At 39.9% G+C, this 15,722-nt stretch overlaps 1 long non-coding RNA gene across 1 annotated transcript in view; it reads right to left on the bottom strand.

Annotated features, from left to right (window-relative positions):
• Window positions 1-15,722, bottom strand: part of LOC126191461 (uncharacterized) — a 309,282-nt gene that overhangs the window by 1,935 nt on the left and 291,625 nt on the right. The window lies entirely within an intron of this gene.

Here is a 15,722-nt window from a genome sequence, read left to right as displayed (position 1 = left end):
AGCTTCATGGAGACGGTTGCGAATGGTCCTCGCCGATACCCCAGGAGCAACAGTGTCCCTAATTTGCTGGGAAGTGGCGGTGCGGTCCCCTACGGCACTGCGTAGGATCCTACGGTCTTGGCGTGCATCCGTGCGTCGCTGCGGTCCGGTCCCAGGTCGACGGGCACGTGCACCTTCCGCCGACCACTGGCGACAACATCGATGTACTGTGGAGACCTTACGCCCCACGTGTTGAGCAATTCGGCGGTACGTCCACCCGGCCTCCCGCATGCCCACTATACGCCCTCGCTCAAAGTCCGTCAACTGCACATACGGTTCACGTCCACGCTGTCGCGGCATGCTACCAGTGTTAAAGACTGCGATGGAGCTCCGTATGCCACGGCAAGCTGGCTGACACTGACGGCGGCGGTGCACAAATGCTGCGCAGCTAGCGCCATTCGACGGCCAACACCGCGGTTCCTGGTGTGTCCGCTGTGCCGTGCGTGTGATCATTGCTTGTACAGCCCTCTCGCAGTGTCCGGAGCAAGTATGGTGGGTCTGACACACCGGTGTCAATGTGTTCTTTTTTCCATTTCCAGGAGTGTATTTTGAAGTTGTAAAGGAACTTCATGGACACCCTGTAGGTACAAAAAGTTCTCTGGTTTCTAGCCGCATAAAGTGATTAATATTACACGAGCTTTCAGGCAAGCACTCCTTGGCCATTGTCAAGTGATATGACTGCCAGTGGGCTGCTGCGACGCCCCTTACATGTAACTACCGGCTTGGTGGTCACTGGTGCTCGCGCATAGCCATATATGAGCATACCTTGACTCGGCTCTCCATGTACCCGTTTCAATTGCGCTATTGCTGGATACCACACTCTGCTGAGCTGCAGGCCAGCGTCTGTATTTAGGGTGTTATCGGTGAATCGGACACATCAAAGGCCGAGTCAACATATGGCCATATTTGGCGATGCCGCGAACATCAGTGCCGTCACAGCCAGCAGCTAGTGTATGTAAAGAGCGTACCACTTGACAATGGTCACGGAGTGCTTGACCAAAAGCTCGTGTAAATTTAATCACTTGACGCGGGTGCAAAACCGAGAACATTTTATTCAATGTTACCTCTGCAAGACTCTGCGTTCTTATACACTGCGTTCTTATACACTAACGCATGTTTGTATTCCGATTAGCTCTCCAGATAATGCAGAGATTGAAAGAACGTATGATGAGGTAAAAGAAACTGTTCAGATAATTCAGGGAGACAAAAATTTAATTTTGGTGGGGAACTCAGATTCGATATTATGAAAAGGACGGCAAGCAAAAGTAACTGGAGAATACAGACTGTAGGGTGGGGGGAGAGGGGACGGGGAAGTGGCAAAGGAATGAAACGGGAAGCCAAGGCGATAGAACTTTGTACAGAGTATAATTTTATAATCTATAGAATATTCCGTCGGCAATTTGAGGAACATAGACTTATTAAAACTGAAACACACAGCACTGATGTTCCACAATAATACTTAAGTTATACTTCGTTGTGAACCGGCTTTCGGTCTTTAAAGCCATCCCCAGACAACTTAATTAAACAGATAGTCCATACGACTTTAGCAACAGTTCGTAGTTGTACAAAAATTGTTTTTACGGAGATATGTGTCCTATTACGGCGATATATCTACACGAAAAACACAAGCATAATGAAATACATAGAGAAGCTATAAGTAAATAAACCTTGTATTACGTTACACTCAGAAGTGACAATGTACAGGCCAAAACAGTGCACAAGTGAGTACTGGCACAGACCGTGTCAGTACTCACTCCCGACACTAAATCGAATAAAACGCAGATTAATTGGAAGTTCTAGCATTAATAATATTCCTGTGCTCAATATCTTCACACATATACGGTGCCAGTTGTTACAAGAGCACATCTTTCGACGAACAGATCAATAGCAAATACCAATACAGATAGTTTAGAGCAGTCCTCTGCGAGCTTTTTATTTTATTTTTTTTCACATTTCAGACAAGATTGGTAACATATTTCCTGTTTTCCGACGGATTTGTAAGTAGGAGGCAATAATTATATTTCCTTCAAGCTAATCGTGGACTACTTTATCTTTAACGCATTCCTCTGTTTGTAATTCACTTGTTAGACCACAATCGTGAAATTACATTTTGGGCACTCAGCTAGGTATTTGGCAATGTGATTAGCTAGTTTTGTTCTGAGAGAGGCTCTCTATGCCACAGAATAAGAAAGTCACGCTCCATTGTCTGTGACTGTAATGGAGTGAACATTATTACATCTGCATCCATACTCCGCAAACTGTCTGAAGGTCGCGGCAGAGGGTACTCCAATTGTATCACATTTTAAGATTTCTCTGTTTTACCTAAGCGTGGTGCGCAGAACAATGGCTATTTAAATGCCTCTGGGGTCCTGTGATTAGTGTAATCTTGTCTTCACAGTCCGCACGGGGGTACTACCTAGGGGGAGGGGGTTATAGGGTATTTCTGTATCCTTCACTTAACGCTGCTTCACATAACTACGTAAACACACAACGCGAGGTAGCTGATGTCTTTTTTCAAGCGTCTGCCAATTACCAGACGATGACTCATATACCTCCAAGAGAACAGCAAAGTTCCACTAACGTCACATGTGTACTTGGCGTGGTGAAGTGGGTGGAATCGCCACTTTTGTTCCGTAACAATACAGATATTATATACCCGTTGCCTTCAGGCGCCATGGAAACACCAGTGTATATCGCCACCATCCTGAATCCATGACTCTCTCCACGTTTACAGCAACATTTCTCCAGACGGGGTATTCTGACATGGCCATCGATCTGGTGTAACAATAAACATGTTTCATCTATATACTCTCCATATGCCGCATAGGGAGAGCCACGCACCGCCCAGGCGTAAATATGGGACAAGGTCAGCTCGTCAACCAGTCTCAGGGAACACCTGATGAAGACACCGAGTTACGACGTCGAAATATCGTGTTGGGAAGACGCGGAACACAGGCAGTACACCCTATTCTACAAGATGACATGTCTCATTTAACCATGCCAGATGTTCCCACTGATGCACGGCCATATTTCGATGACCCCGTGCCCACTGTGATCGTAACTGACGACATCGTTCGGTCAACGTTGCATGGGGGCTTAATTTAAATTTCTATTATGCAAATATTTTTGGTAGATGTTAGTCCGATTACGCAAGTCTCGTAAACGGCTGGCCCTGACTAGTTTTTGTACGCAATCTGACTGCATGGAACAACAACAAAGAATGAAATGAAAATTTTCGTTAACACAGTTAATTAATTAAGTCCCCAGCAACTATAAAATCTACGAAGCCAACAAAGCACAAGTGTAGCTGTTCTGTGTGTGGTAGTATGACTCAACGCACATCTGGCACGGTTCTTCTTCAACAAGACAAGAATTTTTAAATACCAATTATACTGACGTGATAAAAGAAAATTAGAAATACTATAATTGCGTAAGGAAAGCAGAATTACACTCTAATACAAGAACACAAGCCAGATGCTTTGTTGACTGAACCTGTAATGATGCATTATATGCGATACACAAATAATAAAAGAACATAGCGTTTTATTACCTTCATATATATTGACGAAATGCACTCTGATCATTACAATATCTCCATTAGAATAACATCTGCTATCTCTCCCATCAAATAACTACATAAAACATGGAACAAACACTCCCTACTACCACATATCCACTCCGACTTCACGACAAGCAGTGTCCACCACAACTTCTCGGCAAGAACTGCTTGCCGCTACGTCTCAATAATCACTGCCAGTGGAGGCGGCGGAACAATACTCTCTGGCGCGATCTCTGGCGCTGTGGCTCAGTGTAGCCACCTTTCATATGCCCCTCCTCCACGGGCTAGAATTTGATGGTATTTTTGCCAGCATTGGTGGTGAAAATACCACCAAATTCGTCAAAAAAAATTACAGACAAAAATAAAAGATAATATTAATACGTAAATATCATATAACTAGATAAAATTTTGGCTTTGCACTGACCTTACAATAGCGTAATATATAAAATACAGTAAGGAATACAAATTTTTTCATACATATGACTTTACATAATAGTTTACACAAATATCATGTGGTTAAACAATTCAATCGATAGCGTTAGCAATGATGAATATGTACAGGTAAGAGTCTCATAACTTTTCACAAACAGTAATACACAAAAAATCAGTTTATACAAATATTCACATAAATCCTTTCCATAGTTCAAGAAACAAGTAGTTGACAGTTCCAGCAGTAGCACCCAGCAATGTTGAATAGGTGCTACAGCAACAAGTGACATCATCTCAGTAGAAGCAGTCCATCAGTGGCACCCAGCAATGTCGAGTAGGTGCAGACACCATCAGGTGACATCATTTCAGTAGAAGCAGTCCATCAGTGGCACCCAGCAATGTCGAGTAGGTGCAGACACCATCAGGTGACATCATTTCAGTAGAAGCAGTCCATCAGTGGCACCCAGCATTGTGGAGTAGGTGCAGACAGCATCAGGTGACATCATTTCAGTAGAAGCAGTCCATCAGTGGCACCCAGCATTGTGGAACAGGTGCAGACAGCATCAGGTGACATCATTTCAGTAGAAGCAGTCCATCAGTGGCACCCAGCATTGTGGAACAGGTGCAGACAGCATCAGGTGACATCATTTCAGTAGAAGCAGTCCATCAGTGGCACCCAGCATTGTGGAACAGGTGCAGACAGCATCAGGTGACATCATTTCAGTAGAAGCAGTCCATCAGTGGCACCCAGCAATGTTGAGTAGGTGCAGACACCATCAGGTGACATCATTTCAGTAAAAGCAGTCCTTCAGTGGCACCCAGCATTGTGGAACAGGTGCAGACTCCAACAGGTGACTTCATTTCAGTAGAAGCAGTCCATCAGTGGCACCCAGCAATGTTGAGTAGGTGCAGACACCATCAGGTGACATCATTTCAGTAGAAGCAGTCCATCAGTGGCACCCAGCAATGTTGAGTAGGTGCAGACACCATCAGGTGACATCATTTCAGTAAAAGCAGTCCGTCAGTGGCACCCAGCATTGTGGAACAGGTGCAGACTCCAACAGGTGACTTCATTTCAGTAGAAGCAGTCCATCAGTGGCACCCAGCAATGTTGAGTAGGTGCAGACACCATCAGGTGACATCATTTCAGTACAAGCAGTCCATCAATGGCACCCAGCATTGTGGAGTAGGTGCAGACTCCAACAGGTGACATCATTTCAGTAGAAGCAGTCCATCAGTGGCACCCAGCAATGTTGAGTAGGTGTAGACACCATCAGGTGACATCATTTCAGTAGAAGCAGTCCATCAATGGCATCCAGCAATGTTGAGTAGGTGCAGACAGCAGTCCATAATATTCACTATCACTAATCACACTGTTCATCAGAGTTTATAAACAGAAAGTAAACATGTCCTATTGGCACCAATCATGTAGAAAAAGTACAAGTAACAGTCCATAATATTCACTATCACTGATCACACTGTTCATCAGCAGAAATTAAACATGTCCTAGTGGCACCAATCATGTAGAAAAAGTACAAGTAACAGTCCATAATATTTACTATCACTGATCACACAGTTCATCAGCAGAAATTAAACATTTCTAAGTGTCACACATCATGTTGAAAAGTGCAGGTAACAGTTCATAATATTCACTATCACTACTCAGACAGTTCAAGCATGAACAATAGTTTGAATACACATACAAATGCTTTTACACTAAACATACAAATCATAACAAATACACAAATGATGTCAGATAATTGTCATATTAACTATTACAAATACACAAACATCAGTAAACCTATAATATTTATGGGTGTCAGTGCAAGCGACTACAAACAAATAAAGTAATATTTAGGAAATAGGTGGGTAGAATTAGGAAAGGAAAACACACAAAACACACTCACTCATCTTTCATCCACATTAAGTACTACTGTGTAATTGAATAGTGTTACTGTGTAAATGCAATTCTGTCAAAGGTTTGATGTTCATCATGTGTATCAAGTGGTAGTAGCAGCAATGTATAACAGTCAATAATAGTTAAGTCAACGTCATAGTCATCATGTCAAGACCAATGTTTGCCAAGCCAAATAAAAATGTACGGTTGCTGAACAACTGTCTTGTGCCAAGATATGCAAATACTTCCTCTCTTCAAAAAAAAAATATGTACTGCTTAGTGATTTAACAAAGTGTGTGTAGACAATCTTCCTTCCACTTTAGTGTTCTAGTCTGCTATCTTCATCCTCCTTGTTCCATATAGAACAACAAACAAAAAAAAAATATGCACCTCACTCACTTTACCTCTTATCCACCAAAACTCCAACAATCATCAACTTCACACAATCTCAATACCTCAATAATATCTCTTCAATACGTCGATACATATAAACCTTATCGCCAATATCATTTCACTTCCATAACAACTCTTTCCTCTAGTCAGTCTCCTCGAACAAGTACGCATAAAATCCTAATGCAAACCTCATCATCCCATACAATCCGAAGACACACTGTCAACACACAACCTCTGTGTAATCCATCTGAGCCAAAATCTTCTACTCATTATGAATTATAAACAAAGAAATTCATACATGACCTCTAACAGACTTAGTTCGAATAACTCTCAGTAATTAAGTACGATTACGGAGTGTAAATGATCATAATATTTCACAGTGTGTACACCACTTCAAGAATTATGGCAAACAGAAGCAAACATGTGGAGTATTTCTTGTGTCAAGTGTCACTTCCTATTTCAGTTGCTCACAAAAATGCAGTGTAATAACTGTCAATGGTCTAAACCTAGTTTTGGTATGTCATGTCGTTAGCTTCCTTCCTATTAGCATAAATTTATACAGCTTCCATAAAACCTCCAGCTCATGTGACTTCTATGACGTTTCTTGTACTAAAGTCGCTCGTCGAATTACTGCAGTTCATTTTCTTATGTTAAAATATAAAGCACTGAGCGTAAGCAAAACAAGCAATAGCGAGTAAATATACCAGTAGTGAACAGAATGTCAACAAGTGGATGCAGCACAATTTCTACAACGGGGCTTCGCCAAGCGAACAATCTGTAACCCATACCACAGCGTAACCCAAACTCTATGTTCGTACACTGTACATCAGCATTGCTATATACCAAATTAAAGAGTAGTTATGACAACAAACAGAAATGTATAAATATGCAATCCATACGCATAGCAGTAAACATATACCTTACGTAATAAACAGGTCATTAACATCATATCAGCATACGCAAATAAATGTTCATATGTAATCATAATAAATAAACATGAAGGCGCAAGCAGATAAATCACAAAGTATAACTTACATACCTAACCACATCAGCACAATTAATCAGGTGACAATTATAATTTAAATAAATAAGCACAGCAGGCACATAATAAAAAAAATGACATCAGTGAAAAAGCAGTGCAGCCAAGCGATGCATAATATACACAAGTTACAACCCAGTTCATTAATAATCATTGTCAAAATCAGTTAACGTACGCAAGCACGTCGCTTCACAAGTAAAATCATAGAACATGAAATTAGCACAAAGTATGAATCACGTAATCGCGAGCAGCAAATTACGTCTAAAGTACGTACCTAAGTGGAAATATGTTACCTGAAAAATAAACTCAATTAATAGTTACCTTTTTTAGTTTATTAGTTTCTTCTTGGAAATTACATTCTTCCTGAAAATTTCTCGATAGCAAGTCATCTTAACGTCGGAGACACACAGAATTTACCTGAAGTTCTTTAAATATTTTATACAACCGTATCCTGAAAAATACTGAACGTTAATAACATAATTCATCAAGTCACTATAGCTTTATACTGAATTTAGTCGGAGAAATTAGACTGTGTATTTGTTTATGGCTGTCAGTGCATTCGCACTGAGCGCTCAATCAGCTGTAGGCGCGTGACGTAGAAAGCAATTGTTTGCGGTCAACGACTGCCTTGTGCGGCGCGCAGACTTGACTGTTGCTTTGAGTATATGCCGCCGCCCAAACACAGTGCGGTATCCTTGTACTCTCTGCATGTTTACATGTAGCTGTTAGTTTCTCACAAATATGTCATTCTACAAAAATTTTTCAAAAGTATATCATTCCACAAAAATTTTAACGTTTGATATATGATGTATTCCCTTAGAGCGTCGAGATTTAAGAGTTTCTACTTCGACTGTGTTATCATGAACAATTTTGCGAATTCTATATGGACCGTTATAAAGCAGAAAAAATTTCCGACACAAGCCTTTTCCTTTGTGAGACAAACGATGGGACTTAATTAACACCTTTTGACCAACTGATAAGATTTTTAAACGACCAGGACGCTTAGCTGATTTCTCTCTTCTAGCAGCCGCCGATGCAATATTTTGCAAAGCCAGGTTCACAACTTGAGAATGCCGCAGTTTCTGTGTAGGCGGAAAAAGGAACGATTTCAGAAATGCGATTTGTCGGTGCTTTGTTTTTTAATATCAGTATAGGCGGTAAAGAAGTTGAGTCATTAGGAAGTTCATTCAGAATGTTTTGAAAAATATGAAGATACTGATCCCACGTTCTGTGATTCTGATGACAATAAAGACGACACAATTTATTGATTTACTTCATCCATCTCTCTGAAGCGTTAGATTGGGGGTGAAAAAGTGAAATGAAAATTGGTTTAATTTTACGACGCTGTAGAGTACGAAGCCAAATTTTAGAACGAAACTGTGATCCATTATCTGATATAACCTTATCAACATGACCCACTTCTTTAAGAAAATGTTTGATGAAAGCATTAGATACTGAACGAGATGTTGCTTTGCGTAACGGTGTAAAACACACATATTTTGATGTCAACTCCACTGCTACGAAAATGTACGCAAAACCATTAGTAGATCGAACCACTGGACCGAACAAATCAACTACAGCCATGTCCTTTAATTTCGCTGGAATGATAGAAAACAACGGTGCTCTGTGAGAAATTGTTGGCGGCTTAGCCTTTTGACATAATTTGCATTTGGCAAGAACAAATCGAATACGTTTTTCCATATTATTGAAGTAGCAATTTTCTCGTAATTTATGAAAACATTTTCTGGGACCAAAGTGTGCATAACTCAAATGCGTATACCAAATCAGCTTATTAACCCACTCATCAGGAATACAAACTAACCAAACAGAGTTGTCGACCGATTTTCGTTTAAAAAGAATGTCATTGCGAACTAAATAATGCTGTCTAATCGCTACGCTTTCCTTTCTCCTCCACTTCTCCTTAATGTCCTTCCAGATTGGATCCTTATTTTGCTCCTTAGCGATGTCCTGGAGCGAAGACGAAATAAAGTTCTCAAACGCAACACCTAGAATATACATCAAACAATAATTGTTTTCCTTGCAGTCCTCTTCAGCACTTTGTTTCAAACCCATAGGTGCACTTGATAAATCATCAGCAACAATATTTGAAGAACCCTGTATGTAAACAATAGTAAAATCAAATTCCTGTAGGTACAACACCCATCGTGACAATCTGCCGTGAGTTAATTTTGTTGACATAAGAAATTCCAGAGCTCGATGATCGGTGTAAACCTTAGTATGTCTGCCAAACAAAAATGTCCAAAATTTTGTAAAAGCCCAAACAACCGCCAAAGCTTCAAGTTCCGTTATCGAATAATTCTTTTCTGATTTAGAGAGAAAACGACTTCCAAATGCAATAGTTTTCTGGACTACAACGCCGTCTTCTTCTATCTCTTGAAATAAGTGTGCCCCTAGGCCTTTGTATGATGAGTCCGTCGCCAAACAAAAATCTTTAGATAAATCCGGATGTGAAAGAAGTGGAGCAGCAACTAAAGCATCACGAAGTTGTTCAAATTCTGACTGAGCTTCCTCATCCCAACACCAATTAGAATTCTTTCCGGATAGTTCACATAAACGAGGTGTGGCCAAATTGTCCAATCTAATAAAGCGTCTAAGAAAATTACAGACACCAAGGAAACTACGAACATCACGTTTTGTAGTAGGAACAGCATAATTACGAATAGAGTCTAATTTTTCTGGATCAGGAAGAATACCTTCTGTAGAAATAATGTGACCGAGAAATTTCACCTGAGAACGACCAAATTCAGATTTTTCTAAGTTCACTGTAATGCCAACTCTTGCAAAAATACGTAACAATGAATCCAAAATTTTGTTGTGCTCACTCCAAGAATGTTTAGCAATAAGAATATCGTCAACATATGAAGTAATGTTGTCACGAAGATAAACAGGTAAAATTTCATGTAAGCTACGAATGAATGCTGCTGAAGATACAGTAAGTCCAAACGGTAATTTCCGAAACTGGTAACAGTTACCAAAGGCTAAAAAGGCAGTATATTTTCTACAATCAGGGTGGAGTTCTATTTGCCAAAAACTTGCGCGCATATCAATCGTGGATAAAACTTTAATTCCATGGAAATGTTGAAGAAGTTCATCTAAATTTTGTGGACGGTCAGTTTCAGGAATAATGATATTATTTATCTGTCTGGAATCCAGAACCAAACGAATTGACCCATCCTTTTTAAGAACAACGTGTAATGGGCTAGTATAAGGAGTGACTGCAGGCTCAATAATGCCCTGATCTAACATGTACTGAAGTTCATTCTTAACCTTGTCTCTGTAAGCCAAAGGAATAGCGTACGTTTTCCCGCGAAATGGTGTGTGTTCTTTTACTTTAAATAAATATTGTAAGCCTTGTATAGTTCCCGTGTGATGACTAAACACTGTAGCATGTGAAGTAAAATTTGGTGCAGCTCTTCTCTTGCAACGTCATCTGGCACTTCAGCTTTCTTAACCTTTTCATTAATTAGTTCTTCGCTATTAATTATATCATCCATCGCGTCTCTGTATCTATTGTCATTGTCATGAATAAACACATTGTCGTCATAATGCTCAACGAAAACATCAGAAGTAAGAAACCTTAAACATTTTGTATCTGACTCAGATCTTGTTAAACACTCGAAAAATTTCAAACATTTCGGCATTCCGGCAACAGTCAAATTCACACTTCCTTCTTTAAAGTTCAAAATTGCCTTATGTGCGTTAAGAAACTCCATACCTAATATAATTTGTGTACTGAGTAAAGGAACAATAATAAAATTAGCAGAAAATTCGTATCCTTGACTATTGAAATTTAGGTTGGTCTGTTGTTTAACTTCTACACCTTTTCCAGAAATCGCTCCTCGAATTGTAGTTTTAGAAATAGGTAACACAGGACAGGCAATAGTCCTTTCACATATACGAAAAACTGATTCACTAATGACGTTCAATGGGCTCCCAGAATCTAAAACTGCAGTGAACTTATTCTTACCCACACATACTTCAATAACAGGATGTAAAAATGCGTCTATATTATTTTCCTTTTCGTCTAACAAAATGTCTCTCATGTCTTCCAGGCGTACGTAGTGTAAAGCCGTAGTGTCATTACTTTCTGAACCGTCTATATTGCTGCCAGAAGCCGAAGCTGCTAGTCATTGTCGATTGTTTGCGTCACGTCTTTGATTATTCGCGTCATTTCGCGGATCCATTTCTACGATTCGCACTTGTCTCTCTGAAGTTCTGTCACGTGGAGGATGCCAATTAGGTCCCTCCTGTCTGTTAGATGCAAATTCTTGGTTGTGTCTGTTATTAAAATTTCTGTTTTCCTGTCTGTCTGCATAGCTACTTCTTGTGGAATTTCGACTGTCACTTCTGAAATTATTGTTGTATCTACTACCCTGATTATTTCTGTAGTAAGAATTTCTATTACTGTTTGAATAATTTCTGTCTTGATAATACCGATTACTGTTTCCGTATGATTGATCATTCCGGTACGAATTACCGTTATTATAATTGCCTGTGTAATTTCTGTTAGAACGTCTGTTATTGTCATAGGACTGGTATCTATTGTCCTGTCTGTTACGTCTGTCATTCTCAACATTACCCATATAACGCCCGTTCCGATCACTATCCCTTTTCTCTGAAAATCTACTGTAATTACTGTTACTGAAAAAATTACAGGAAGTCCCATCGTCGTTGTCATACTCAAGTTCTTGCAACAAAGTCTTAAAAGTCTCAATGTCGTCTTTACATCTTCCAGCTAAAGCAATTTGTCTTATGGATTGTGGCAGCTTAGTTAAACAAATGCGAATTAATTCAGTCGGGCTGTAAGGGTTGGAATGGAACTGATTCTTTCGAATCATGTCTTCAAAGTATTCTGCCGGCGTGCGGAACTCAGACTGTTTAAAATTACGCTGCATAATCAGACTATGTTTGACTCTGTCTTGTGTGTTTTCGGACCAATATGCCGATAAAAATGCATGATAAAAATCATTCAGATTATTACAATCTCTAATGAGTGCGCGCATCCGCGTCGCCGGTTCGTTTTCTAAATATCCACACATAAATTCCAGTTTGTGACTTAGTGGCCAATTTGGTGGAAGTGCGTAGATAAATTGATCTAACCATGGACATGGATGTATGTCATTCTTAGAATTGCGGAAGATCTTAAATTTCCGAACAGTCAAAAAATGTTTATAGTCAAAGTTTTCGCCTCGTGGCGACAAAGACCTACCGCGTCTGTCCCAGTCCCAATGTCGATTATTGTCAAGTTCGCGCGCCTGGCGCTCTCTTGTTGCATTCCGTAAATGAAACAAATTATTTTCTTCAAACCCCTCTGGTATCTGTGATTCTAAATTTCTTCTACTGTCTTTACCTACGATTTCGCCTACAATTTGTTTGACTTGCTTTCGTAATGCCTCAACTTCCCTTTTAACACGTTCATTAAATTTTCCCTGATTTTCAACATGTTTATTTATGTTCTGATACTCTTCTGTTTCTGCAAATGGCAATGGTGCTGTGACATCTGAATCTTTGTCCCCATTTAAACTAAGACTTGTCAGTTTATCTGAAATCTCCTCAACTCTTTCCGATAAATCACCTATTTGTTCTTTCTGTTTATTTACGTCTTCCGTAAGTGTCGTGACTCGGGTTTCAGTATTAACACATTTAGTAGTTAACTGTTCATACTGTTGTGTTAGGTTATTTAATCTGTCATTTGGTACGGATTCCTCGATTCTCTCAAATATTTCTTCCTTATCTTTTGCACGTTGTAAATTTAACTCTGAAAATTTCTGTACTATCACGCGATCTCTTTCTTCCTATTCTCTATCCTGTTTCCTTTGTCTAATCTCTACTGCAACTAATCTATTATTGTGAGCATTCAAAATCGGTTGTACTTCTTCTCTAATTTCTTTTTTTAATTCATCTTTCATGTTTTTGAAACATGTCCCTATTCGTGAGTGTAACCGTGTTTCCATTGTTTCCATATCAGTTTCTAATCGTGTTGCCAAAGTTCCCATCTGTGATCCCAGTGAGTCTAACCGAGTTTCCATTGTTCCCCTATCTGTTTTTAATTCAGATCGTAACTGTGATCCCATTGTTCCCATATCAGTTTTAATTGTGCCTATCTCAGTTTTAATTGTTCCTATTTGTGATTCTAACCGAGATCCCAAATTTAATATTGCACTCATCAACTGCTCCGTGTTAAGTTGCTCGAAATTCTTTTCGCACCTAACATTTCCCACAAAACTAACTTCCTTCTGAATAGCCATAAAGCTATCTGTGTTCGATACTATTTCAGAATCTTCTATCGTTAATCTCGTACTCTGTGAATCTTCTGATTGAGAAAAATTTTGAAATGGTTCCGGACTATTTTCCCGACTTATTACATTGTTTTCCACTTCATTATTCATCATACTGTTGTCCTGTGTTGGCGAGTTCGCCATGTCAACAATTTCGTCATTCTCACTATTCATCATTTTCGCCTTTTTCATCGATCGCATAATCATTTACAAAACATAAAAAATTCGTCACTGTACGAAAATTACACACAATGACTCCTCATCTTCAACAATACCATTCACACGAAATATTTCCCTCAAACACAATTAATCGAACAATTGAAATAATTGCACCAAAATGTCAAACGCGTATACAAGGCAATAAAAATTAAATTTTGAAAAATACCATTAGAAGAATGCCAATTACCAAATCTACACATGCAAAATAGACTACAATTACTAAACTACAAATTACTACTACAATACTACTGTCTACTATTTTTACAATCAGAAGAATTCCAAGGGACGATCCTGGCAGGGTCGCCATGTGCATGGGGGCTTAATTTAAATTTCTATTATGCAAATATTTTTGGTAGCTGTTAGTCCGATTACGCAAGTCTCGTAAACGGCTGGCCCTGACTAGTTTTTGTATGCAATCTGACTGCATGGAACAACAACAAAGAATGAAATGAAAATTTTCGTTAACACAGTTAATTAATTAAGTCCCCAGCAACTATAAAATCTACGAAGCCAACAAAGCACAAGTGTAGCTGTTCTGTGTGTGGTAGTATGACTCAACGCACATCTGGCACGGTTCTTCTTCAACAAGACAAGAATTTTTAAATACCAATTATACTGACGTGATAAAAGAAAATTAGAAATACTATAATTGCGTAAGGAAAGCAGAATTACACTCTAATACAAGAACACAAGCCAGATGCTTTGTTGACTGAATCTGTAATGATGCATTATTAGCGACACACAAATAATAAAAGAACATAGCGTTTTATTACCTTCATATATATTGACGAAATGCACTCTGATCATTACAATATCTCCATTAGAATAACATCTGCTATCTCTCCCATCAAATAACTGCATAAAACATGAAACAAACACTCCCTACTACCACATATCCACTCCAACTTCACGACAAGCAGTGTCCACCACAACTTCTCGGCAAGAACTGCTTGCCGCTACGTCTCAATAATCACTGCCAGTGGAGGCGGCGGAACAATACTCTCTGGCGCGATCTCTGGCGCTGTGGCTCAGTGTAGCCACCTTTCAACGTGAGGATTTGTATGGGTCGTCTATTGCGATGTTCCGTAACCTGCACTGAACGATATTTTCGGAAACACTTGTGTCTGCACCAACATTTCACTGTCACCTGATCTGCCACAGATCGCCGACTACCTTGTTGTAGAGTGCGGGCAAGCTGACTTCCAGTAATGTGACGATGCGTGGAGGTCCAACAGCGTATCGTCTCATCGTGGTTTCACCGACCTTCAACCACATCCCATACATGCTCACTACAGCAGCTCACCAACAGTCGATCAGCTCCACCGTTTCCGAGATGCTCATTTGCACACGCCATGCTATGAAAGTCTGCTCTTTATCAGAGTGGCTTATGTCGGTGGATTTCCCCATTTGCAGCCCATATCACCAGTAGACTGGATCCCGATTCGTCTTTGCTCCACTTGTAAGTGGGCTGTTTAGGTTCTTATATTGGTAACGCCGCTGCCACGTAGTGCTCTCTGTATGAAAATCCCTGGCTGTGCTGTGTGCAGTCTGTAGCTAGTTTGCATTGTTGTCTGCCATTGTAGTGTTGGGCAGCTATACGTGAACAGCGTGTAGCGTTGTGCAGTTGGAGGTGAGCCGCCAACAGTGGTGGATGTGGGGAGAGAGATGGCGGAGTTTTGAAATTTGCAACACTGGATGTCATGAACTACTATATGTATTATGACTGTTAAGGTAAATACGTTGTTTGTTCTCTATTAACATCTTTCAATTGCTAACTATGCCTATCAGTAGTTAGTGCCTTCTGTAGTTTGAATCTTTTATTTAGCTGGCAGTAGTGGTGCTCGCTGT

The sequence above is a fragment of the Schistocerca cancellata genome, chromosome 6, assembly GCF_023864275.1.
Source record: "Schistocerca cancellata isolate TAMUIC-IGC-003103 chromosome 6, iqSchCanc2.1, whole genome shotgun sequence".
Taxonomy (NCBI): Eukaryota; Metazoa; Arthropoda; class Insecta; order Orthoptera; family Acrididae; genus Schistocerca; species Schistocerca cancellata.
This window is presented reverse-complemented; position numbering and strand designations above follow the sequence as displayed.